The sequence below is a fragment of the Pempheris klunzingeri genome, chromosome 1 (assembly GCF_042242105.1).
Source record: "Pempheris klunzingeri isolate RE-2024b chromosome 1, fPemKlu1.hap1, whole genome shotgun sequence".
Taxonomy (NCBI): domain Eukaryota; kingdom Metazoa; phylum Chordata; class Actinopteri; order Acropomatiformes; family Pempheridae; genus Pempheris; species Pempheris klunzingeri.
In genome coordinates, this window is record NC_092012.1 from 19,849,617 (window position 1) to 19,877,096 (window position 27,480).

A 27,480-nucleotide genomic window follows, 5' to 3' on the forward strand; every position below is an offset into this window, starting at 1 on the left:
ACGTCAGAGGTCTGGTTTTTTTGGCCACAGTTCTTCAATGAAGACCACTTCTGGCCAGACTTCTCCAGGCAGTAGATCGTGTACCTGGCTAACTGGTTTCTGCTGCTTCTGAGCTGATGGCTGCTGGACATCTTCTGATTCTGAAGGGAAGTAAACATAATGTGTCTTTGATCTTTGAAGTTTCCTTGGCCGACCGCTGAGTCTACGGTCCTCAGCGCTGCTCGTTTCTTTGTGCTTCTTCCAAAGAGGGTGTCTTGTTGCTGTGCTCAGTCTGAACATGATGACCTGAGACATGAAGCTGTCTTCCACAGCCTCACCTTGGTAGCAGAGTTTGGCTGTTCCTCCCCCAGTTTTAATCCTCCTACAGCTGTTTCTGTTTCAGTCTATGACTGTGTTTCTACCTACATATGAAACTGATGATCATTAGCACCTGTTTGGTATAACTGGTTAATGATAGACCTGACTATGATCCTACAAAATCCCTGACTGTGTGCAAGTGTACCAAAGGGGACTGATGCTGTTTTGAAGGCAAAGGGAGGTCACACCAAATATTGATTTGATTTAGATTTTTCTTCTGTTCGCTCACTGTGCATTTTGTAAATTGATGAAAATAAACAATTAAATTTTATATTTTTGAAAGCCTTCTTACTTTGCAGCATTTCTTCACACCTGCCTAAGACTTGCACAGCACTGTATATTATTTATATCAAATGAAGCATGGAAGCATTTTGTAAATACATCTGTAAATCATCCAGTAAAATTATGAATTCTGATCAGAATGTGAAGCAGTTCTTTGATCAGTGATTAGTAAATGTTACACAACACTAACTTGTGTTTTTATATTAAATCATAGCAGAGTATGGCCTAAAGGCAGAGCACAGTATTCCTGCTGCTTACATACAGGCATGACCTGAGAGGTCGATCTAGTTTCTGCATCTTTCCACTTCATCTCTTGTTTTCTCCCTCCCTCACACTGCTGATTCTCTGCATAGCAACAAGAAAAGAGACTTACATAAAACAAGCAAGCTAGAAACGGAAAACACAAAAAGAAAAGAAAAGAAGAGCAAAGTTTAGCAGACAGTCAGTGAGCAGGTTTAATCAGAAGAATAGAAGTGGGTAAAGATAAAAAGAGCAGGTTATTGTTTTCAGAGCAGTATTCTTTGTAGGAAATCGGTTCTTACTGCTTGACTGCTCTGCTGTAGTCTGAATCAAAGGGTGTTTCATGGGGGAATAGTTTCTGTTCCTTCCACTCTGAAGGCAGCAGTCAGTCAGCTCTAAATGGGTTTTCCTCTCTGCATTTGGCGCTCCCATAAATTCTCACAACTAAAACATCCTTTAGATCCGTAACCCTGATTTAAGGGAGAGGTAATCCCAAACTACTGAGCGTACATAAGTGTCAATCCCACTTTATGTTTAACATTAGAAGTAGATTCACTTCTACTTCTTATTTATTAAAAATGTAAAATCTCTAATTACAGAAGATTCATATTGAGTTCCATCCGCAGGGATCAAAAGCTCTGTTTCCATAAAGATCTAGCTTTATGAGTTGAGTTTGTATCCTTGGAGACCCATTAGCCATTGGGGCAATGTTTAACACAGTCCAGAAGGGCATGTTAAGTCATGATGAAAACTACCTTTTAACTGGATGAGGTTTCAATTTTGCATTCTCTAAAACTGATTCACGTTTATGTCCCATCTTGTTCCTCATTCATTTTCACAAGAAGAGTCTGTACTGTAAATTTTTGTAACGTTGTAATGTTTGATTGACAGGTGCTGCCCCCAGGAGACTCTTATACACATGAGTACGATGTCAGCTGTGTACAGGGATTGGGCCATTGGCTGTATGCATTACAGAGAAAGCCCCAAGGCATGCAAATAGTGAGCCTGGACACATTTTTGGGAGCAAACGTTACAGCAGCAATAAAGAAATGCTTATCCTAGTAAAGGTCATGTGGTGCTCCAGCGACTGCTGATTGCATCCCAATTAATTTTCAAATTCTGGGCATTTCATCATGACATGGTACACTGCCATAATTGCTCACGGCTTGGCACTAGTCATAATCTGATGCTCACCGCACAATTATCGCCACTGCTGAGTTTTTGCAGAAACTTGTTGTTGAAGCCTGCTGTTTATTTGTATCAGCCACTGCATAGTGAAATAACACTGGGCCTATACTGGATTTTAATGTGTAAAAATAACAACGTGCATCACCTTAATGCTTTGGCTTTGCTCAGAGCAGACCTTATTTACATTGCCATGCAGGACAAATGTACAGAGAGTATCTCCATGGAAACTAGAGGATACCAGAGTGTGTTTTATATTACTCTGCCACACAGATTGATACATTAATGATCTATAATTACAGAAACACCTGGATATCAGATAAGATACATTTTTACGACTATATAATGTGGACATTATGCTAGATGAATGCATCTTCTGTCTCTCTTCTCTTTCTTTCTATTGTGTCATTTTTTTGCTTTCCTGACTGTTTGCCATCAGATATTCTACCTTCGAGTAAAAGATAAGAGCACATGTGTTGTCATAGACCTAAATGATGAGTCAAATATCATATGTTAACCTTAAGGCTTTGAATATGAATGGAACAAGCACAATAAAAGAAACTGCTGTATTTTTGTTGATACTGTGTTGCATTGTTGTATTGGATTTCACTAGAATATCGGGTGTGACCATTTATTCATTTGTTGCTTAAGGTCTTGATGTACTGATGCAGTAGAAAACAATAGACTAATGTCATTGAGGAAACCGTAATAAGTGATAAAATTCAAGAATCTTGAGAGATGTATGCCCATTACCACTGTCTTTTCTCTCAATACCCCAGTGTAATTATAAGTACACACCCTGATGAATGTTTTCACATAAGCATTAACCTCTTCTAGTACTGCTCTCTCTCTCATACACACATAATCCCTGAGGTTCTAAAACTACAATTAACTCCCACTCTGAGATGACCATCAAGTTATAGGCCAAATTCTTCAGCCAATTATCTGTGTGTATACCACTGTGTCTTTGTGTGTGTGTGTGTGTGTATGTGTGTGTGTTTATGCATTTATACACTGTGTATCTCTTCCTTTGAACAGAGCAGGTTGTAAAGATAATGATGTTTTTATGGCACGAATACTGTTTAATCAATAGTCATCCTAATAATGACACCATACCCATTACAGCTGTGTTTAAGAGAGAGTGAGAGAGACAGAGAGAGACAGACTGAGAGAGAGAGAGAGACAGAGACAGAGAGAGACAGAGAGAGACAGACTGAGAGAGAGAGAGACAGAGACAGACAGAGAGAAATAAAGGGAGCCACTGTTGGACAGGTGAGGTTGAGACACTTCTTCCTAAAGTGTAAAACATTCAATGAAACAAGGAACATTTACTTCAGTAAGTGAAATGCTTGAGTGCAACTCAAACATTGGATAAATTCTCTCCATTGTTTTCCCAGTGTTATGGTGATGGATTCCCAGGTTAAGTGTAGAGGATTAGGGGATTTGAAGTTATCTGCGTGTTGGCAGAGATAACTAAAGAACAACATGTTTTTGGTTTCTAGTAATCAATAGCTTCCAAACATTTTCCTCCCTCTACCAGTCTCTTTATCCTTATTTACTCACTGCAGATGCTGTTATCTACGTCTCCTATGAATGAACAAATACTGTAGAACCTGCGTTAAACAGGTGCCTTAGTATTTCTTAAAAACAGTCTGTACAATCCTCGTGTTTCATCTGAAAATATCTTCAATCTAGCATTAAATTCTTGTTTAAACCACATTTATACTGAATAAATATGCCGTCAACCAAGAGTGAAAAGACTGGTGAATGTGCTCCATCCAACCTCTGACTAGACAAGTACTAAGATATGGTCTGTCTGCCAGCTTTCTACTGTGGTATTACATAAAAACCTGCCATGATTCAAAACAAAGAGGTAACATGGCAATCTGATACATCATGCTAACAACACGACATAGTGGAATGACTTCATCTGCCAGTGAGCAAAATGTTTGATCTGTGTGTGAGTTTTGTGTCCTGAAAGGTACCTGCTCATCATGTAAATGCGGTTTAAAGACTAGTTTTACCACTTAATGAGAAAATAACTTTTCTTAGCCAAGAGGTTGACTGTTGAGATACAGAAGCAACATTTCATATTCCTACTAATAAGATATGAGTTAAGATTTGTTCAGTATGCAAGTGGTAAATTGACTGATTCTGGTAACTTCAGTGATTAGCGTGACCTTTTATCATTCTCATCTCTGTGAGCCATGATTGTGTGACTTTTAAACAAATTATAGCAGAATGAACTTATATCTAGAATAGTGAAACAGTCAATGCTACTCCGTCAACTACAGCTCATTGTGCTTGTATATACGTGCATGCTGTCTCTCTACACTCACACATACCCATCTGTGTGTCCTTCACAGAACAGAGACTCCTAATTTAACTGCTGTCATTAGCATAGGCACATGCAATCAGGGAATTAGCATAATAGTGTGAATATGAATAGGCTCGTCCTAAAGAAAGGACAAATCTCAAAATGGATCTTAAAAATATCATTTATCCATGAATACACAACTTTAGTACAATACAGATCTGATTTAGCTACATAATTATTCTTTTTTTTAATAGATTTTGAGTTAAATTTGAGAAATGTGACAATGAGACTTAATGAAATCAAATCTAAACATCTACTGAAACTCTCTTCATTCCTTTGTGTACAGTTTGTGTGTCCACATACACTTCTCTTCATTGTGACCTTGGACCCTTATGTAGACAGTATGTTTGTCCTTGTGACTGCCATCCACCAGCGTCGATGCACTTTTCACATGTGGGAGTGGGAGTGTCCTCCATGTGTGGATGTGCACACAGATACCAGACTTTGTACTGCTGCGTGTGAGTGTGTGCATGCCTGAGCGTGACATGTACAGAGGTGTAATGTAATCTGCTTTTGATTTAAAGCTCATGTTTGTTTCTTATAATGATAAAGTAGTGCCTTGGGCTGTGCACGTGTACATACTGTATATGTGTGTGTGAGAGTGTGTGTACACTTCAGTGATAAAGTAGTGCCTAGGCCAATGGAAATTACCGTCATCCATCACTTACAGTGCACATGCATGTGTGCTTGCACGCGCACACACACACACACACACACACACACACACACCCTTTGAACAAGACAGACAACAGAATGAGGAGACGAGGAGACACTGATACAGAGGAAGTCACTGACTGGAGTGCAGCACTTTGACAGACTCCTGGTGGGTTAAAAAGCCTCCAAAACAACACGTACAGCCACAGGCCTTGTGAATTTAAAGCTATCAAGTGAAACACTAATGACTAATGAAGCTCATTGAAACAACATTTAAACCACGAGTCTCATAAGCTGTGATGTTAAACTATCAAAGACAGAACCACTGTGAATGTCAAAGCCTGTGCTTACTTTAATTAAGACAGAACGCAAAACAAAAACAGTTAATTACAGGTAGTGTGAACAAGTAGGAGGTCAGTGGAGTGAGGCGAATGAAGGGAGAGGGATGCATCCCTCTTCATTCCTTGGGAGGAAATCAGGCCAAGAGTTATTGCCAATTTATTGGATTATTCAAGCGTATTCAACTCATAATTACACAATCTTTTGGAAAACTTGAAGCTTCTGCTGTGTTATTTTTGACTGAAATTTCTGGAGGTAATAAGAAAGAAGGTTTTTTAACTCTCAGGGCAACTGTTTTGTTCCACAGCAATCGATCTGTGTTGTTGTAGGGTCTAACCCTAACCCTAACCCTAAGTAAATTGTTATTTTGTCCTTTTATCAATCAATCTGTCTTTTTGATGAATCACTTGGTATATAGAAATAATAGTGAAAAATGCTTAATCACTTCAAATATCTTGTTTTGTCAGACCAACAGTCTTAAACACAAAGATATGTCACTATTCCTATTTCAGAAACTGGAACTTTGTCAATTTTGACACTTTTGCTTGAGAAATTTCTTAAAACAATTAATCAATTATCAAAAATAGTTCCCAATCAGTTCTGCGTTAGCTTTAGTAAAGAGTATTTTCCTTTCAATCTACAGTATCACAGCTGACACAAAACAACCCCCATTAAAACCTGCATTGAGGGACACACAACTGAGTATAAACACTGCTGCTGCCAAAAGGGGGATGGATTATAATAATAGTTATTCAAGGGATTTTAAATTGTACAAATTAGTGTTTTTAAAGTTATAGTCCCATTAAATTGTCCTCAAGTGTCCATAAAATATCCACAAAGACAAAGCCATGAGCAGTGAGTGAAATACTTTTTAATCCTTAGATGATCTACAGGCCTTTTGTTTGCTATTTTACGACAAATATAGACCCTTTATTGTTGTGTAACTAAGGAGCCAAGCAGCAGTTCATTATTCATTCACTGTGTGTGTGTTGTCTATAGAAACACTGTCCCATGTTTAATTCATATTATTCAATAATTCATTTATTTATTCCCACTTATTTATTAAACTCCACAGAACAAATACAACAAATAGAACTAACCTCTTACTGATTGTTACCCTGGGAGAGAGAGAGTTATGTCAGCACAACAAAAACACATGCACGCCCGCAAACACACGCAAACACACACACACACACACACACACACACACACACACACACACACACACACTTGAAGTAGTTAATTAGTGAAACTTTGTAGATGATATTTTTGTCTCAGGAACAAACCAGGAGCCCCAGGGGCAGAGAAAAGAGTTGGGGTAGACAGAGAATATTCCAAAAAGAAAGATGAGGGGAGAGAAGGAGAAAGCAAGGACAGATGATGAGAGAAAATAGAAGCAGACCAAGACAAACAGAAAAGGACCATGAATGAAAGAAGAATGTTTAACTTCAATTTGCTGTGAAGTTACACTGGAATTATTTTAGCCCATGATTCATTGCGAGTTCAACCAAGACAACATCACTATCCAAAGATTTGCTTTTTTTTAAATCAATATTTTGTTAGTATGTAAAAACACAAGTGAATAACTTGTGTTTCTAATACTCTCAAAATTACAGAATAACAATCACAGTCAGTCATGTGAAAGATTCCTGCTGAATGCATTTGGTCCAACTTCCCTTTCTCTCTCTCTCTCTCTCTTTAGCAAATGGTTCATTGGCTACAGAAAACAGAAGATCATCATTTTTGGTTGTGACGCTTTGTATGATATTGTAAGAAATAAAACAACATACTGTATGCATGCAAACATGCACAGATGCACAAACAAATTCTCACACACACACACACACACACCCCGTGGCAATGATTTCAACTACTAGGACTACTGAGACTGCAGTACTGGCAAACTCTATTAACTCAAAATACAATTCCTGCTCAAGTTACATATCATCAGACAACCAGGGTGCAACCCTGCAGATTGTCCATCACTCAACAAAGGAAGCTACAGAAAAGTTGTCATGACTAGAGAGAGAGATGAAGGAGACACACAGAAAGAGAGGATAGACGGACTAGAGAGAGAGAGAGGGATGTGACAGGTAGTGAAAGGGAAAAGACAAAGAGAGAATCAAATAATGAACACACACACACACACACACACACACAGGTCTGGGGTTGAAGTCAACAACAGCAGGTGACTGTCTGGAGGCTAGTTTATACCCTCAACTTCAAACAGCATGATGAAAATATCTCTCACACACACACACACACACACACACACACACACACACACAGTCATTCCTACAGGGAGGGTTGGGTGTATACCTTTCGCTCGCTGTGGTCAGACAATAACTCTTCAGTCTCAGTATCACAGAGTCACAGCTTCCATCCTCTTACAGAAAATAAGGCCATACATCTCTCTCTCCATCTGCTGCCTTTCTCAAAATAATTAAGCTACCTGCCAACTTGGTAAAAGCTTTTACCCAGAACAAAGCACTCAAAGTGCACATATGATTCTGGCAGCGGTTTGGCTTGGTACTCAGAGGTCTAGTCTGTCCAAAATGAAAGTCAATTGAGGATTCGTAATGCTCGGTTTGCTTTGTTGTATAGTATAGCACATAGGATAGAGATCCTAAAAATAGAAATCACTAGAAAGCCTGTCAGAAGATCAACCAGTGTGTGTGTGTTGTACTGTGTACTGGAAGATGTTTTCTGCTCGGTGGAGCTCACACACACCAGCTGTACATGGCACTGAGGTAGCTGCCCTGGCTAACCCTGTCATGTTGGGAAAGTGTGTGTGTGTGTGCCTTAGTAATTCATGGTGACAGTGTTTTCAAACTTCGGACAGTGATAAAGACAGTAGCTACAAAGAGCCTGAGGAGAGAGACAGAGAAAATATAATTGATGAGTCAGGCAGTGAGAAAAGTGGAAAAAAGGAATTAAGGGTAAAAGATAATGAGAGAGAGAGAATACCTTCCTCCACATATAACTGGTGTCTTTGCTTCACTGCTTAGCAATGTGTGTGTGTGTGTGTATGTGTGTGTGTGTGTGTGCCTATCTGATTTATTGATTCACAGATCCCCTTAAGGAATAGGATATTAATGGCGACCTCTACAGAAAAGTAGAGAGGGAGAGAAAAATAGTGCAAGGGAGATGAAGAGAGATAGATAGATATGTAAGGAAAAAGGAGATATAGGTTGATAGATGAGTGGTTTAGACACACACACACACACTAACTAAATATTCTAATTAATAAAGCACCATTCCTGCTGCAGAACCTCTGCATGACAACACAAAGCATGTTCACTGGACTACCACGGCTGAAATTTAGGAGGAGAAGGAGAGGTCTTCCATATAAAAGAAATCTTCTAACATCAAGAAGAGCTCGTACAATGATGAAGTAAAAAAAATAAAAAGCCACTACTATTGAAATCATTTCAGAATGATGGGGTTCAGGAAACTGTTCCTCCTGTATTCTGCCTTTGTAGCATTTCAAATACTAACGGAGCCTGAAAGAGAAATATATAAAGCAGAAAAGCAGAAGGCAGGAGCAAAGTGATAAGAGAGGTGGTGGGAGCAGCAGTTGGAAATGATTTGCACATCTGTACAAAAAAATATGTATAGAACTACATCTTGCTCAACTTCTTCCCCCATTTCCTCCTTCCTAAATCAACTCATCTCTTGTTCTTCATTCTCTCTCCCCATCCCCCTTTCCTTTGCCTTTCATCAGCTCATTGCCCAGTCCTTCAGAGAGGTGCAAGCCCATATGCGATGGTATAACCATGGGATGATGAAAGGATGAGGGGGTAAAGAGGAGGTGGGGGATGGAGGGGTGATGGCAGCTAAAAGGGTGTGGCGAGCAGAGATTGTGATGTGGAATAACAGATCAAAAATCCTCTAATCTCTGAAATGTCAGCTAACAGGGGGGGGGGGAACCCACCCACAGACTCAGAGAGGGGGAAAGCTATTTTCATATTGATGATCAGGGAATTTCATACCACAGGTTCAGAACAGGTTTTAATGAAGTCCAGGGTTCGATACTTCTATATTGCACTTCAATAAAGCATGAGGCAAGCAAAGACGATTACCTGTTTGTCTGTCTGCTCAATCTTAGATACTGCTTTGACAGAGTTTGGGAGATTGATACATTTAAGCACACGGTATTTTCTAAATTACCTTGATTGGCCCAAGCAGGGGTTACCCTGGTTTTATACCCATCTGTTACAGCTGAAAGCAGGATGCCAGAATTTCAGGTCAACAAGGTGGTATATTTGTCAGTAATTAGCCCATAGTGGAGTGTCTCATTACGAGTACTGGGGAATTTTCATTTAATGGTGGCTGTTTTTTTCTCCATCCCCTCCTCCTCCTGCTCCCTCGTTTTATCCTCATCCTCCTGTCCTTCCTCTTCGCCTTGTCCTCTCTCTATGCCCTGATCTTCTTTCTCATCCCTGGCAGAAACAGTCTGTGTTCCCTCACCTGTGAAACTAGGCGATGTCCTTGACTTACAAGGACAGTACAGCAGTGTGTTTGTGTCAGCATGTGCGTTCTGTAAAAAGGAGCACATTGTATGAAAAACAGCACATAACGCACATTTTTGTCCATCTGTCATGTCACTCACGCCGTCTCAGACAAGTCAGTCAACATCAGTGTGACGGTCATTATTATCTCTAACATGTCTTTAAATTGGATTACATGTAGCTTGAAGCTAATGACATTTACACGACTGGCGAATGCACCTGAACACCCACAACAAGTTGATGAGCACCTTGCCTCGGGGGCTGACCATTCATCAATCTATCACCTCCTTTAATCACAGCATGAGGACTGGTCCATCAGTGGACACTGCACACATGACAGAAATGTTCTCATTTGGATTGGATTATCGAGATCTGTCATTATTTGTCAATTCACAAGAAAAGCCTTAAGCACGTGTACCACAGGCTGGGATAACTGGGTGAAAACAGATCAGCAGGGTTAAGGTGTGAATATAGCCTAATCCGAAACACATTGGACTGCACTGGGACACAGGACTCTGTTCATACTACATGGGGTGGTCACATCCACACATTTGTTGGTGTATACGATTTGTGGACATGGGCAAACTATGTAATTTACAACAAATAGTCCCCGGCAGCTTTGCTGCCACACAAATGCATAAAGTATTAATTGAGGGAGATAATAAAAGTCTGGAAAATTCATGCAACAGAAACAGGCTACACATGCACAACTACATGCGAGACAAAATTGTGAAACCACTTTTAATTTCACAATTTAAGCAAAGCCTTTTGTTTTATTGCCATGTCCCAGTTTATTTTAAAGGTACTTTCAGCCACATTATACTCGCAAAATGCTTAAAAAGATGCAGAAGCCAGACTTGCCGACGCGGACACAGCTATCACTAGTGCAAGTAGCAAGATAACACGTAGCACAGAGGATCCTGTGGTTCTTTTGAAAAGCACTGAACTCTCTCCTGCTTTACTGGGAACACTGCTGACCACGACCATCAAAAAGGAGATAACACAACTGAGGTCTGAACTACTAGCGGAACTTCACAAGTCCCAATACTTTTTGAATATGACCTTAGACAAACATGAGACCAGGGCCCAGTTGCACCAACTTAACTAAGCCTGGTCCTAAATGTTAAGTGCTAGATTGGTCTTAACAAAGACCATGAGTCTTTAGAGTGGTTGCACAAACCAAACTTTGGTCTAGTCTTAATGACACCCAATATTAATGATGCGCATTCATGTGAATGCCCACTGTTGTCTGGTGGCGTGCGTTGCTAGGATACATTAACAATCTCCCACTGTCTTGCTAATTTGTAGCAGCTCATTCACAGCAACGATCCGAAGAATCAGAGAAACAGCCAGTACAAGACCTGACTGCCAAGTAATGGTGCTGTAACAAATAAGGAAAACATTGACATGAATCAACGATTTAAAAGAAAAGAGTAAATTGATTTAAGTCCTGAAACAGGCACAGAGCTTGGTTAGCTCTGCTTTCTGCATGATCTGTCCTGATCACTGTGTCAGCACCTTAGACACTGATTTCTGTCTCGCTCTCCTCCCTTCGATCCTCATCAGGACAGATGACCGCACTTAAATACATCAACGTTTTTTGTTTATTTTATTCATAACCTTCTATTTCACTTGAGTGAATGACCTTTATTTTTTTAATTTTAACTTAATTTAGCTGTATCCTGCACTTCCCAAGTTATACATATGCATGTTTACACACCTGTGCAAATATTCATCTTAAATTTCCAGATAATTTTAGGCATGGAATGAATAATTCAGAATAAATATTGCATAGAGGGAATTATTGAGGTTTAAATGGGGAGATGATCATAACATGCAAGCCTGCTGCTCAGTTTTGGTGACACCACAAGGTTATTTTTAAAATTGTTATCATTTAGACTTCAGACTTTAACTGTGGCTTTAACAGAGAGAACACTCTCAGTTCTCTCACTGCTTTTCTTACCCCACTGCATGTTTTCTGCAGTCCATCACTCTTTGAGTCAGTTATATCTTCATTGACCAGAGACTTGTCTAAAATTAAAGAGAAGCCAATGACACAAAAGGTCTGGCAACTGAATCCCATCCTGCTGTCCATTTTAATTTCTAGGATAAACTTCTAGCTCTAAAACTAAGACAACAATGTACAAACAATTTCATCCCTCAGATCAGCTCTCCCAGCCAGGTGTCCTTATCAATACCTTGAATATTAATAACTGTTTCAAAAACTATCACTCTAAACTTCATCAGTCAGAATCAGTCTCTTTTAGATACACTCTATGACAACCTGTCTATCCCCTCCATCAGCCAAGACATTGAATCCCAACTCAATCAGCCTCTCTCTTTAAATGAAGTAGAGTGGCAAGTACCAGGGATCTGATGCTGATATTTTTTTAAAACCTTTTCAAGTATAAGACCCATGCTTGATATATACAGTATAATGAGGCACTTAAAATCGGTATACTGCAACTGTCCCTCTGTAAAGCTTCCATCTCTTTGATTCTGAAGAGGGACAAGGATCCACTTGACTGCTCCAGCTTTAGGCCAACAAGCCTGTGCTCAGTCAAAGTCCTGGCTAAGGTTCTGCAATAATGAAGTCCATCCTACCAAAGTTATACAACAACAATTAGATGGATTTTATGAAAAACAGAGAGTCTGTCTTCAATATTAGATGGTTATTAAATGTTTCTGATTCACCTTCCACTGCAGGGTCAGAGGAGATCCTTGCCCTTCTTCATGCTTGATAAAAGGCGTTCGACCATGTTGACTGGGACTGGGATCTATTAACCACTTTTTGTTTGGTCTTGTGAGAGCTTTATGACTTCCAAGCTTCTGTATACATCTCCCCTCACTTCCATTCATACTAACGGTGTCTCCCCTCCTTTGCAATGCAAAGAGGGACTAGGCCAGGGTGCCCTTTATCTCCATTGCTTTTTGCCCCCGCTATCGAACCTCTGGCCAAAGCAATGTGGGTGAACAATATGATTATGGGTATCACCAGGGGGGACTGGAGCAAAAAACCTCACTCTATGCGGATGATGGCATTCTTTACATATCAGAACTTGCCATATCACGTATCAAGTAAATATTAGCAAGAGTGACCTGTTTCCTCCAAATGCTGCTGTCTCTGAAAGGCAGTGCCTTCAGGATGTGGCATAAGGTATTACAACATTTGAAGATATGTATATAGATAAAACATTTGCCTCCTCCTCTCAATTTTCCCCAAAATTTAAATTCCCCAAAACTCACCTTTTCAGAATTTTTTTTTTCATGTGATTTTGCAAATAAAATAATAAATTCCTCATTCATCTGTACCCATCACAGTGTTATCCAACAATTTTTGACTTCTACAACATTTTAAACAGTCATTGACCCTTTCCCGCTCATCACTCTCCTTGTCCTCTCACCCAGAAATATTCTTCTCTCTAATTCCCAGAAAGATATCCTCATCTCCATCCTAAATGCCAAATGGTTGATTCTCGTGGGCTCAATGTCTACTCAAACACCTTTTCACATACACTGAATGAGAGATTTAAGGAGTTGTTTGCATTTTGAAAAGATTTGATATACATGACAAAGGAGGGCAGTGAAGTTTTATTTTATTTGGAACCTATTTATTTCTTCTCTCCCACCGCCACCGGCAAGCTTCCTCCTCTACTAACTTCTCAAGTCTAATGCACTCTCAGCTACCCCCATCAACCTAAATCAACTTCACATCACCCCATCTATTGTTATATGTTGTCTTCTCACTTCCATGAAAAAAATAAAAACGTGTAGTGAAAAAAAAAGAAGCCAAACATGAAATACCTTCAAGGATAGGAGAGCTATATTAGAATACATTTTCATACCAATAAACCTGAAGTTGTTTATTAAAGCATTTCATATGGGATCCTCTCTCTCACACACACACACACACACACACACTGCATACTCTAGGGGTTCACAGTAGGAGTCAATTAAAGGAGCTCCCCACTGTAATTACACTGTGTTAGATATACTGGCCCACCGGGATAGGAGTGTTTGTGTGTTTGTCCTTCCTCCTCCTGTCATCTTCCCCTCCCACTCATTTACTGAGTCTTCATCTCCACCTGGGGGCGTTTCCAGGGAGGGGCTCATTATATGCTAAATTCCCCTTTGGTCTAGCTAACTAAGAGGTGAAACACGGAGACTCTTCTATTGCTATGATCCTTTTAACTGAGGTGGAACACAAAATGAACGAATGGAAAATAGAAGAAAAATCACTGAAGGAGTAATTTTCAAGGACAGACCAATCAGAGGAGTTAATTTTGATAATTAATTCTATTTACCAATTATGATTATCATTTGTGTCCTGATAGAAAAAAGGCAAAACAGCTCAAATCCTAACCATGCACCTCCTCTCGATCAATCTGCCTCTTCTTCTTTCTTATTCTGTTCCCTTTGGTTCAGAAAAACTGCTGACATAACTGAACCTGCTCTGATTCAATCAATACAAAAACACTATCTCATTCCAACACCGGAACGCAAGGACACTTGTTTGGAAAAAGAGTGCTGATTGACACACGTTTTAATGTGAAAGCTTTGGTACCAAGGTAGCAATACAAATTTGCATAGTTACACGGTTGTGATGGCAAGGTAGGACAGTGAAGGAGAATCCAAAGTGTTCATAAATGCTGGATAGCAGCTGTATTTTGGTGTAGAGGTGCCCTGATATAGACATCAATTTATCACATCGATCACCTCTGTCACTGTGCCTACAACTCTCTTTGCTTCTTATAGTTTTATGGCTAATGCTGCATTATGTTTTTTAGTTTACGATGTTTCACTTGCTGTTGAGTGTATACATGCTGCTTTTCACACGGTGCAAACTAAAACATGACATTTTTCAAGTCATGTGCAATCTCAATGGGCCACTTTGGTTACATTTTGAACTGAAATATTGGGATATATTCAGAGAGATACAGCAAAATTAAGTCGAAACAGATGCAAACTGCACAAAATAAACAGCTTCCAGACAATTCTTTAACTTATTTTGCATTGATGTTTTTTTACCCATCAATCTTCCATAGAAGCTAAAACAGGACAACAAGAACAACAACAATCATAATACTAATAATAATAATGTGAGTATTCGGCTCATATCTTAAGCTAAATGGTTATCTAACTCATTATTTCATCAATGATATGATTATATTCAGCTTAATCAAATTCAGCAACTACAGCTCCCATGAGACAAGTGAGCTGTGAAATCTCATGAGAGCAACTAGTTCTTCATAATTATATCTCTGCTAAAATGAGCTGTGATCAATCTATTAGCAAGTACATTATAGATATACATTAGCTTTGAGGAGAGGAGAGAAGAGGAGAGGAGAGGAGAGGAGAGGAGATAGTGAGGCTAGTGAGCAGTAAGGATGACAAATTGTTGGACATTACAGAAAACAGCAAACGTGTGCAGATTCCACACTGAGGCTGACTGTGTGTTTGTTTTGTCTCTCTCTCTTGTTCTCTTCATGCCAATTAACTGTTTCCATCTTTCAGAATAATCCAAAGCTGACATTTTCCCTCCATTGTAAATAATGTGAACGACTACCATAGAATTTCATTAAATGAACAGTTCAACATTTTGAGAAATACATTTATGTATGGATGAGAAGATTGATTGTGTTTGTACACTAAACATGAACAGCCAGCAGTGGGTTAGCTTAGCACAAAGACTGGGCAGAGATAGCCTAGCTCTGTCCACAGGTAACAAAAATCACCTACTAGAACACATAAAGCTCACTAACTAATTATTAACATGTGTTGCCCCCGCCCCAGACCAAAACATTAATTTTTACAGTTTTTTGTACAAATTAAACAAATGAGATATAACGTGGAAATCAGTGAGCTTAAGAGCTGGTTGGTTATTTTGTTACCTTTTCACTGAGCCATGGTAGCTTTTTCCTCCTGTTTCCAGACTTTATGCTAAGCTAAGCTAAGCAGGCTGCTGCGTAAAGACATGAAGGTGGTATCAACCTTTTTTTATCCAACTCTCTCATCAGCATGAAAGTGTATTTCCCAGTTTTTCAATTTTGTAATATTATCTTTGAAAAAAAACAGCTGACATTTTTTGTTGATATTTGTAACTCAGCATTACAACATGACTTACATCAGTAAATCAAAATTTTTATGTGTGCAGGAAACAGGCAAATGAGATGGTGGAGAGACTAAAATGTGTGTGTGTGTGTGTGTGTATGTTAATGTGTATATGTGTTTCTGCATCTGCACTCAGTCTTATTTGTGTTCCTGATGAGCTGCTGATGTTTAACAAGAGGAAGCACAGCATGAATGCCCATTAAAAAAGGGAGAACAGAAGCCACAACTACAAAATGCAACTGAGCTCTTATCTCTGCAGCCACAGTGGGACAACAATTCAACACACATAAAACACAAGCAGACTCATGTTTATTTGCTGGCCCCTGACTCTAAAAATAATCTTTCCCATAATGATGTGCAACAAATGGGCTTTTGTGGTTTCAAAGTTTTCAATGCACATTTGCACTTTGGAAGATGGCAAAAACACAAATGTCACAAACACACACTGACAACTTAAAAGTCGGTGAGGTGTGTCTCAGTGTCCCTGAACAGAACTGAAGGTTTAGAGTTTGACTGTTGTTAAGAAGTGGAGACAGAGACGGGGAGATGAGAGACAGATGAGAGGGAGAAGGAGGGAATGAACCCTGAAGACACTCATTTATATTCAGGATGGAAATAAAAGGATTGATGGTTAAGCATTCTTCAGCTGGATACTTAACAGGCTTCAGTGTCTTTGTTTCACAAGACAGCATTCACAGAAGCTTTACATAACACGTTAATGATCCGCAGAGACAGACAGGAGAGCAGGGAGAGATGGGTGGATGAGTGCATACTTCAATCTGTGATAGCACATGAACCTGAACACCTTTACCGTAGCTCACTGAGGCTCTGACACAGCCAGTACTAACTCTGAAATGTTACATTTCACTCATTTGTAATCAGCTACTTTTGAAGTTGATCCTGTGTTTTGACCACGCTGTGGAGGGAAAGAGCGAGAAATTAATAAATAAATTCAACAAAGTATCACTGTAGTTTTTTTTGTTGATCTGGTACTTACAACATTTTTTAAATTGTATTGTATTGTATTGTATAACCCTTGTAGTCATGGTGACTGGTGTCACTTTAACTTTCTATGCTGCTACTGTAACACCAGAATTTCCCCCCGGGGATCAATAAAGTATTTCTATCCATCTGTCTATATGATGATTTGATATTGAAGAAGTCATTGATATGGTCAATGATGATGGCTCCCTTTGTTCCTGCAAAGATATCATATAGAGAACCTCAACTAAAATATCTGTATCTGTAGACTACACATTTTTACACATAATTTCACTGCACACATACATGCGCGTTCACCTGGTATGTGCACACACTCATCAGGCAAATTTTAAGCTGCTTCATGCATTTCAGCATGTATTAAAAATGTATCTTGAGACATGCATATTTAACAAACAATTTTAACAAACATTAACAATTAACACTAGCAATTTAAACCAACACCAACAGAGTGGAAGTCAGTTTAGGCTTTATTTTTCAATTTCTCTTAGGCTAAGGCCATGTCCACGCTGAATTCATACATTCACTTTGTAACTGCAACACAGCAAAACAATCATGCACACTGTCTCCTATACTCACATAAAATCACTTCTGTTTTCTCCCATTGACCTGCCAATAATTGTAGTGTGCAAAGACCTTGTTGAAATTTGAACTTTTTTAAGACACTTTCAGTCTTGCAGTTATGATGCACACCTATGACACACCTATGAAGCAGGTTGGCAGTAAAAACCAAAAGGCCAAAGCCAGTTTTCCACCATAAATAAACCATAAATATGTAAACTGTGTCTTTGCCAGTAAACATACACTACTCACAAAAAGTTAGGGATATTCGGCTTTCAGGTGAAATTTCAGGATGAACCTAAAATGCATCCTAAACTTTCCAGGTGAACTTAATGTGACCTTCTCTAAACTTTTGAATGCACATGTCCAACTGTTCAGTACTGTTTCAGTACTTTTTGCACAAGTTGCTGTTCTCTAACAAGAAGCTTAACAGCAACATTCACAACAGGTTTGATCCATGAATCGACCAATACATTTCCTGCTTCAGTTAGAATTGGTATTTAAACAGTCCTCCTCATCAAGCTGTTCACATTCTGACATCATGAGACCAAGACGACACCTAACAATTGATCAGCAGCACCTCGCCATTGCGAGGCTTCAAACAGGAAGTCCTCAGACGGAGGTGTTCACTGAGCTTAGAGGGTCACAGAGTGTCATCAGGAGGTTGTAACAGTGATACAGAGTGACTGGAAGAGTCACAGAAAGGAGAGGAGTGGACGTCCTTTGGCCACATCCCAATTTATTGAGACACTGAAAATATTTTGTTGTGGTATACCTACCACTGTTGTTAGATTTTCTTTCAATAAATTGTTTAAGATGAATAAAATTACCATTGCATGCTTCTACTTAAATGCCCTACTTTCATGATATAATATCACTGTAGCATTCACTTTTTACATTTTCAATATATTTCACCTGAAAGTCGAATATCCCTAACTTTTTGTGAGTAGTGTACATACATAAGCTGTGAAGTGCAACAAATAACCAATAAGGGCTGCCATCAGTGATAAACCAGCCATCTGGAGTACCTGCACTTTTCCCAATGGGCCCCTCGAACTGTTATAAAAAGATTAAAAAATGTCCCATGCTGTGTGATCTTGCATTAGTCTTGCCAGCCGGCTCCAAACAGATGTGTGTGTGTGTCTGGCAGGGATAGTTTTACTATATGCCTGTAGGAAATACTAGAATTACCATTTTAGCATGCTGTATAAAAAATGGGATAAATGAGGGCACACACAGAATTTGTATATTGACCTGGACATCTATTAAAACAGCTCTGTAACCTTTTGGATGTATATATCTGTTTGCACCTGTTTCAGCCCCTGTATGTAGACTAAACGATTAAGGGCATAAAGTTTTCTTAAAATATTTAAAAGTTTTGATTATGTAGTATATATACAGCTGTGTGTACAATATTCAGTTGCACTCAAAATTATTAAGCCCCTTTGCAAATTAGGTGTATTTGGCAACATTTCCAAACTATCAGCTGTGTTCAATGAACAATTCAAACAAGAACAACTGAAATAGCTCAACACAACTAATATGAGTTGTAGTTCTCCAAATTCAGCACAATTTGCCAATATGCCTTTTAATGACTATAGCAGTCTCAAAATTATTCAACCCCCTGAATAGAATCCCTCATAAGAGCACTCATTTGAAAATCAGATGTTGTCTCAAGCACAATTGATGCAGCTAATCAAGAGCCTCATTAGTTACATCAGCTGTGCTTCAGATAGAACACATCACAAACTCATACTGGCTACAGGTTTGCTCACTATGTTAGAAATATGGGTAAGTCAAGAGAAGTGTCCAAAAAGTTAAGAGAGGAGACCATTGTCTTGCACAAACAACGAAAAGGATAGAAAAAAAGATAGTAAAGGCTCTAAATGTTCCTAGAGATTCTGTTGGAAGCATAGATCACCAGTTCAAAGCTAAAGGAATACTGGCTGCACTACCAGGACGTGGCAGAAAGAGGAAACTATCAACGGCTGCCATCAGATTTCTGAGGAGGCATAAGGCCAAAAACCCTCAAGTGACCGCAAAAGACCTGCAGCAAGACTTGTTGGCAGCAGGCTCTGAGGTTTCAGTGCCTACAGTAAGGTGAAGACTAAATGCTGAAGGCCTCCATGCCAGAACTCCAAGACATACACCACTACTGACCCAAAAGCACAAGACAAGTCAGCTCCAATATGCTTGAAGCCATATAAATAAGCCACAGACGTTTTGGGATTCTGTTATGTGGAGCGATGACACAAAAGTGGAACTTTTTCAGGTCTATGGATCAGCGGTATGTCTGGTGGAGGAAGAATGAGGCAGATGCTGAAGAGAACACCCTGCCTACAGTGAAGCATGGTGGTGGCTCGGTGATGCTCTGAGGCTGCTTTGCTTCTTCTGGCACTGGAAACCTGCAGCGTTTGGAAGCATCAAGGCTTGGCTTCAGAAAAAGTCCTGGAAGATACTGGAGTGGCCGTCACAGTTGCCTGACTTAAATCCCATAGAAAATCTCTGGTGGGATTTGAAGAAGGTGGTTGAAGCAAACCAAAGGATATTAGAGAGCTGGAGGCTCCTGCCCATGAGGAATGTGCTAAGATTCCTCAAGACCGCTGTCAGAACCTGGTGTGTGGCTGTGCATCACGTTAGCAGCAGGACATAACAGCAAAAGGTGCTCTACTGGGTACTAAACATGCTTGTCGAGAAGGGGTTCAATAATTATGAGACATTTTGCGCTGAATTTGGAGAAACCACCTGTAATATTAGTTGTGTTGAACTAATGAATTGATCATTGAACACAGCTGAAAGTTTTTAAATTTTGCCAAAACACCTAATTTGCAAAGGGGGTTGAATAATTAAGATATAAGATAAAAGATATATACATCCAAAGGGTTACAGAGCTGTTTTAATAGATGTCGAGGTTATTGCTTCCAGGCAAAATAAACTGTTTTTGGCCTTTGTATTTGGATTTCTATCTCATTAACATTCAACCTGTAAAAGCTTTATCAATTTATGTGACATCAGTATTTCAAATACTGTGCATGTGTTCACTTCACTCACTGATAGCCACTTTTTAAACAGGTTAAGGGTGACACACACACACACACACACCATAACTACGTTAACAATTAAAATTGTGGGCCATGTAATTCATGAAGGCAAACATCACCATTGGTATTTACTACATGATCATATTACATCCTACTATTGCTACATGAGCCATGTTTAACCTTTTATCACAAAGGTGAGCACCTGAAACCTTGTTACAGGTCAGGAGAGGGTTCATGATCCCAGGCTGGAATCCATGTGCTGATCCTTCCCAGGTCATAGTGCTGTGAAATGGGAATAGTGAGATAAACCTGGTGGAACGTATCTCTGGAGGACACTAGGAAATTAGACAAAATACACAAACACTCACACGTTGGTATGTTATCAGCCTCTATCCCCGTTTCCATCTCTCTTAACCACCAAAAGACAATAATTACTGTATATGTAGGAGCGACAGAATTGATGGCAGAGAGCGAGTGTGTGGGAGGATAAAGGCGACGAGGGAGATACTGGCTGTCACAGCTGGAGCCAAAAGCTGTTCATTAAGCCAACCCCACCCCCAACTCACACACACAAAACATTAGAACATACTAACAATGCATATACACATGCCTATCTACTGCAACATATTGCTGCTCAAATCACTGCAGCAGAATTTAACGCCAACATCCAGATTTGTATTCAAAATTATTCAAGTTTTTAGCCGTTCCTCCCCAATGTCTTCTTGGTGTCCATATGTAGAGCCTTCCCAGTTTTCTACTCTTACCCGCTGCCAAGTCTCCATTCCCTCCATCCCCTCCTCTTTTCTCGCGCCCAATTTTAACACTTTCCCTATCACCGTCTCCCCGACAGTCTCCATAACCCTGTCACTTCCCCTTTCCCATCTTCTCCAGTTCCTTCCTCATCCTCTCGCCTCTGTCTGTTTCCCTCCTCCCTTCTTTTCCCATCTCTTTTTCTCCAGTACTCTCATTTCCTAGCATTCTTTCCTCTTCAATTCTTCATTCTTTCCTCCTCTTCACGTCTTCCCATGAGCCCACACACATGCAGCCAATCCAAGTCAATTAAACAAATGGTTTTATTCTCTCTTCCTAATATACTGTCTGTGACTGATTCATGATGGACTTAAAGTCATTACACTAAGCTTTATGTGTGTGTGTGTGTGTGTGTGTGTGTGTGTGTGTGTGTGCGCATATGTGTGATTTCGTAAAGCCTAAGCTAATTAGGTAGCGCCCATGGCACTGCCAGCTACAATGGCAGACGGGGGAAATGTTAAAGAGATAAGACTGAACATACTAAGACATACACACATGGATTATTGTAATGACTTCACACACCACATACAGCACACATGTGCAAAGACACAGGAACATGCTTATGTAGGAGGGCACAACAAATTTTTTTTGTCATTTTATTTATTGCATTGATATTTCTAATGTTTTTATTATTTTTCTCATTCCCTCTTTCCTTGACTGCATTTCTTCCTTCCTAAGTGACTCATTCAGGAAGAAGTTAGCTGTACCGCTGCATATGATATACTTTAACAAGTTTGGAGAGTGATAACTTTTCCATTTGTTAAGGTACGTTGGTTTGATGGTGTCTGCAACCCATTTAGCTGCTAAACAGATGGCCAATAAATATAACGGAAAGCCGTGAGAATAAATTACTCCTACGCACAAACAAGAAGTTACACTCGCACATCTACAACACACACCTGTATACACAGAGAAATACACCGACACACAGATGTACACAAGTTATGTTACAACAAATTCCACACACACAAACACAAATTATGACAACCAAAAAATGAGAGAAAATTGCATCTACACGCACACAAACGCACATACGAACACACGAACACACACTCATTTCTGCTCGTGTAATTGAAGCCAAAACAGTTTTCAGCAGGGGTGTAAATTTATTGGCTCCACACTCACACATGACATCAGGTGTCTGCGTCTGCGTGTGCGCGCGCGTGTGTGTGTGTGTGTGTGTGTGTGTGTGTGTGTGTGTGTGTGTGTGTGTAGCCAGTGATAAATCGTTTCTGTACATAGGTAATAAACAATACAACATACTTTTCCATAGGGACTCATCTTGCTTCCAGCATGGTCAGATGAGAGGTGTGTGTGTGTGTGTGTTTTTCCCAAGCGCCCCAGTTACAGTGACACTCTCATACACTGCTACTCAGTACAGCTACTTCAAACCTTTTATCGAGCACAATATGTACTCCCTGTTCCCATGATTCATCCACTCCTTCCCTCCTTTTCTTCATTCTTCTTCTCTCACCCATTTTACTGCATCACCTATTTCTCCACCTTCAGCCTTTAGTCTTCACCACCAAACCCTCTATGTCTCTGAGATTCTACCTTCTTTCCTCCTTGCGTTAAGTTTGTTTTACATATCATACCATACATACATTTGTGAAAACTACAACATTTTGCTGTAATTAGGATTTCAAAAAGTTTCTATTGATAAACTTTTGTTCAGTCCAACTTTTGGGACCCAACCAGACTGACAAACACTGCCAGAGACAAAGACCGAGCTTCTTCATGAGATAAGACTCAGCAACACAGTTATTGTGCAAAGTCATAGATTTTATTTACTTCCAAGACTGAAACTACTTTGTCACAGGCATTATCTGGAGCCATTGTCCTGATGAATGCACACACAGAAAATTGTGAAAGAATCACAATGAACACCTTGCTGAGCGTGTTCTCCAGAGGTGGCATGTTATGTAGCTCATGTGCCAGTCATCCTTTTTATTCTCCTGAAGCTGCTGAATCATATTCTGTTACATGCTCAAACTGCATATCTACTAACACTTATCTTGTCAGACTGTGGACCGTGCACTCAATTCGGTGCACCAAGTATGCTTAGCATGAATGTATGCAGGAGCTTGCTACAGTATGGATTTTATGAATCAGTATATCACCATCTTAATCACTACATGGTGCATGTTATGTTTTAAAGCTTTACCAATGGCTTTTGGAGGTCCCATAATTCAAGACTCTAAAAGTCAAATGCTGGCATTGGCCTGTTAAAAAACTAGGCCTGTGAGGTGCCTTTCAAAAGCTATATATAACTCTCATATCAGGAGCTACAGTTTAAGAGACTTGGCCTCACAGCAAATGGGAAGAGGGAATGTCAGTGAAGTAGAGAAGTGATAGTCAGGCAGCAGAGTGCAAATGAACAAGGCTGAGAGTGCGAGAGCAAGACAGGAGGAGCAGGTTCAGAGCGGACAGAGTGTGTGTGTGTGTGTTTTATGGGGTAACATGTCGGTCATGTAAGGGGTGTGTGTGAGAAATGGGTCTCGGTGCAGCAAGAGCTGATGCAGCATAACAATAAGTTCACACACGCACTCGCAGGCTTGTAAGTGCACACAATGTGAAGAACGCACACACCCATACACACAAATGTAGACAAAGACGCATTTAGGAAGGAATTATATTAGGATCCGTAGACAAATGGATATATGCATGTAGAAACACACATACAGTAAAAATGTACAGGTATGTAATTGGTCATACATGCTGGCTTAAACACATGTGCACACAAAGAGATCCACAAACACACACACACACACACACACACACACACACACAGTCCAGAGAGGGGAAGTTGCTTGAGGGAAGCAATAAAATGTGCTGCGGCCAGATCTCATCTGTCACTGCTTATTGCACCACCACAGTCTGACCAGAACAGACACACACACACACGCAAAACCCTACTGTAGACTGAAGTAACACACAATGGACCAGAACCTGGTGCAGGCACACACAAATCCCACTGCAGTCTATCTGCATCACATAGCTACACACACACACACACACACACACACACACTGCAATACATACAGTAGATGATACACACAAAAATACACACTTCCTCCCTCCTTGCTTCTCTTGGGTATAATAAGAGCAGTAATGATGCTGTGGCATTACTTTATTGTGTGTGTCAGTGTGCACGCATGTATGTGTTTGTGTAACACTGTGCTGTGGAGGGAGTAGCTATCAGCATAAAGAATGGTTTTATAGCACAAAACACTCCCCCACTGTAAAAGACTAGACCTCCAACACACACACACACACACACACACACACACACACACACACACACACACAGTAATGACCCATTTTGTTACTTTGTTAAGCACACTGAACGTTCCAAGTACACAATAATAAACTCCTCATTTGTTATATACTTGAGCCATTAAAGAGAGAGAGAGAGAGAGCATAAGGGGGGAGAAGGAAGAGAGGAGAATGAAGAATGAGAAAGGGAGGAAGAGAGAAGGCTGCATGTGCAGAGATGAATAATGAGGGACATAGAAGGAGATATAAGGACAGACTGAGGTAAAGTAGACTTAACGCAGAGATACATGGACAGTTAAAGCAGGTGAGAAAAAAACAGAAAACGATACATGTCTATGCAAATAATGAAGGGCTGTCTTCTCTGCTGGATGAGGGAAGTGGCTGCGTTGCCAGTGCAGGATGCTGTCCATGCAATCACAGTGCCCCCTATTGGCAGTTTAGAAAACATCACTCTTGAAATTGGCAAAACCACACGCCACACAGGGTCTCTCCATTTTTGTTGCGATTCATTTCACATTTTGGTTGAGTCTGTCTCCACCCTGGCTACGTAGGGGTTAAGTGTTTGCAGCTTTGGACAAGTGGGTGTAAAATGGGGGTGGGGAAATTAGGTACATGCATGTGTGTCCCTGCTGATCTTAGTCATTTACTTTAAACACTGTTTTACCAATTCACCCAGCAAATGTCCACGATGTGAGTCTATGTGTACATGTTATGAGGTTTTTACTGGTGGCTGGATGATGGGGGACCCTCTCTGTGTCGCTCTTCCTGTGTGCAAGTCAATTTGAGGATATCATCTCATTCTAGGCATCCACAGTAATATCTACAAACTACTACTTAACTTGTGTGCGTGTGTCCCACTATCAGACATCTGTAAACACGCCGCACAGTGGGGTTATTTGAGAAGCCAAACCATGATAATGGTGACCAGTCACAGTTCTTGTGGGCTCTATATTGTGTTTCCATAGACCCTAAAGATACATGGTTACCTTTTAGAGGATCTGCACATCAGCTCTGGTAGAGCCTCCAAAAGTAGCTCTTCAAAGCCAAAATCCCTGCTTTCACTACGTATGCTCACAACAAAAAGTGATTTGAAGATTTTGAGTCAAAATCTACAACATGTATCAATAAAATAGCAAGAAATGGCGTGAGAGAGTGAGACAGAAAGAACAGAGGCAGAGACAGCAACCTATGGTGTGCCGTTAGCTTCAACATTGTTAGTGTGAGTCAGTGGCCAGTACATTACACTGTGCAGTGCCAACGTTTCTCTATCAGAATAAGCTTTACAGCTTCAGTAATAGGATTATATGGTGTATGACTCCGGATCACACCTCAGTGTCTGTTTGGGGGGGGATTTACCCTACTGACCATAATAAGTCATATGTCTGTGTTTTCACTCCAGAATGACTGTGCTTAAGGCTACACACAGACACACACGCATGCACATCAAAAGACAAACATTAGAAAAGATGGTCAACTTTCACCTATTTCACTTAAAGAGCACTCATCCTGTGTGCAATTTTCCTTTAGTGCATCTTCTACGGTTCAGCTCCCAGCCGGGTCTGTTTGTCATTTACAGCTACAGTTAAAACACTGCAGACATTTTGTCACACTAACTGCTAAATGATGAAAATCTCATTCCCTTGGCTCTTGTTTTTGAAATGTATCACCCGATGACAATTAATGTGAAGTGACACGTTCATTTTCGCCAAGTGACTATCATGAAGTTGCCAACCTCGTTGCCAGTCCTCCAATTTCTGTCCACATTTAACATCCTGACACACTTTGTACATTTCCTGCTCCCTTTTAATCTCTTTCTCTCTCTTTGTATGACTTCCCCCTCTCTTCTCCCGTCCTCATGCCTCTGTTCCTTTTGTTTTTCTCTCACACACTCTTCTTCTGCCTTTCTTCTTCTCTTTAATCCACTCAGTGTTGTTCGTTCTTCATCACCCTCAGATTGGAGCAGAATTCCCCTCTGAATCGTGAAATGCATTTAATCAGCAGCTTTCCAGTTTTCCCAGCTTCACAATCCAATCCACGCGCACGCACACACACACTTACACACTTTCCTTTACTTTCTCACTCCACCTCCATAAGATATTATACTACTATAATATATTACTCAAAAACATGGAAACAAATCCAAGCAAAACGTAACATTTTGACCTGGTGGTGATGGCAGTTCAAAGTCAGGAGATCACCAAAGTTAGTTGTCCACTTTATCCAGAAGAGAACATGTATGTCTGAGCAAAATTTCATGGCAGTCCATAAAATAGTTGTCAAGACATTTCAGACTCCACCACCTCATGGTGGCTCTAAAGGAAAATGGATGGATCAGCAAAGTCATGGGGTTTCACCGTCTGGGGATGATGAATATCTGTACCAAATACAGCCAATATCTATGGAGATAATTAAGACTGGATCAAAGTGGCGGGCCGACCCACTGATAGACGATGCCATCCCTATAACCCTGTCATTAGTTAAGGTGAGAACACGTGTCAGCGGTTTATTTTGTACAAACACCCAAACCAACCTCTGATCTTTAAGTTAAATGCAAAATTATGTTTTGGAAATTTTACTGAGGAAAAATTTGAAAGATGAAATAAGTTATGTGTTGTAGTTAATTGATGAGTATTGCTCATTAGCAGCTTTTATGTTTGTTTGATGGAACACTCTTAGCTCATTCGGCTGTCTGCTTTCAATTAATACTCACACTCATCATCATTGTGATGGGACAAGC

At 40.0% G+C, this 27,480-nt stretch overlaps 1 protein-coding gene across 2 annotated transcripts in view; it reads right to left on the reverse strand.

Moving 5' to 3' along the window:
- The window catches only part of smyd3 (SET and MYND domain containing 3), an 80,673-nt gene that overhangs the window by 26,298 nt on the left and 26,895 nt on the right, over positions 1-27,480 (reverse strand). The window lies entirely within an intron of this gene.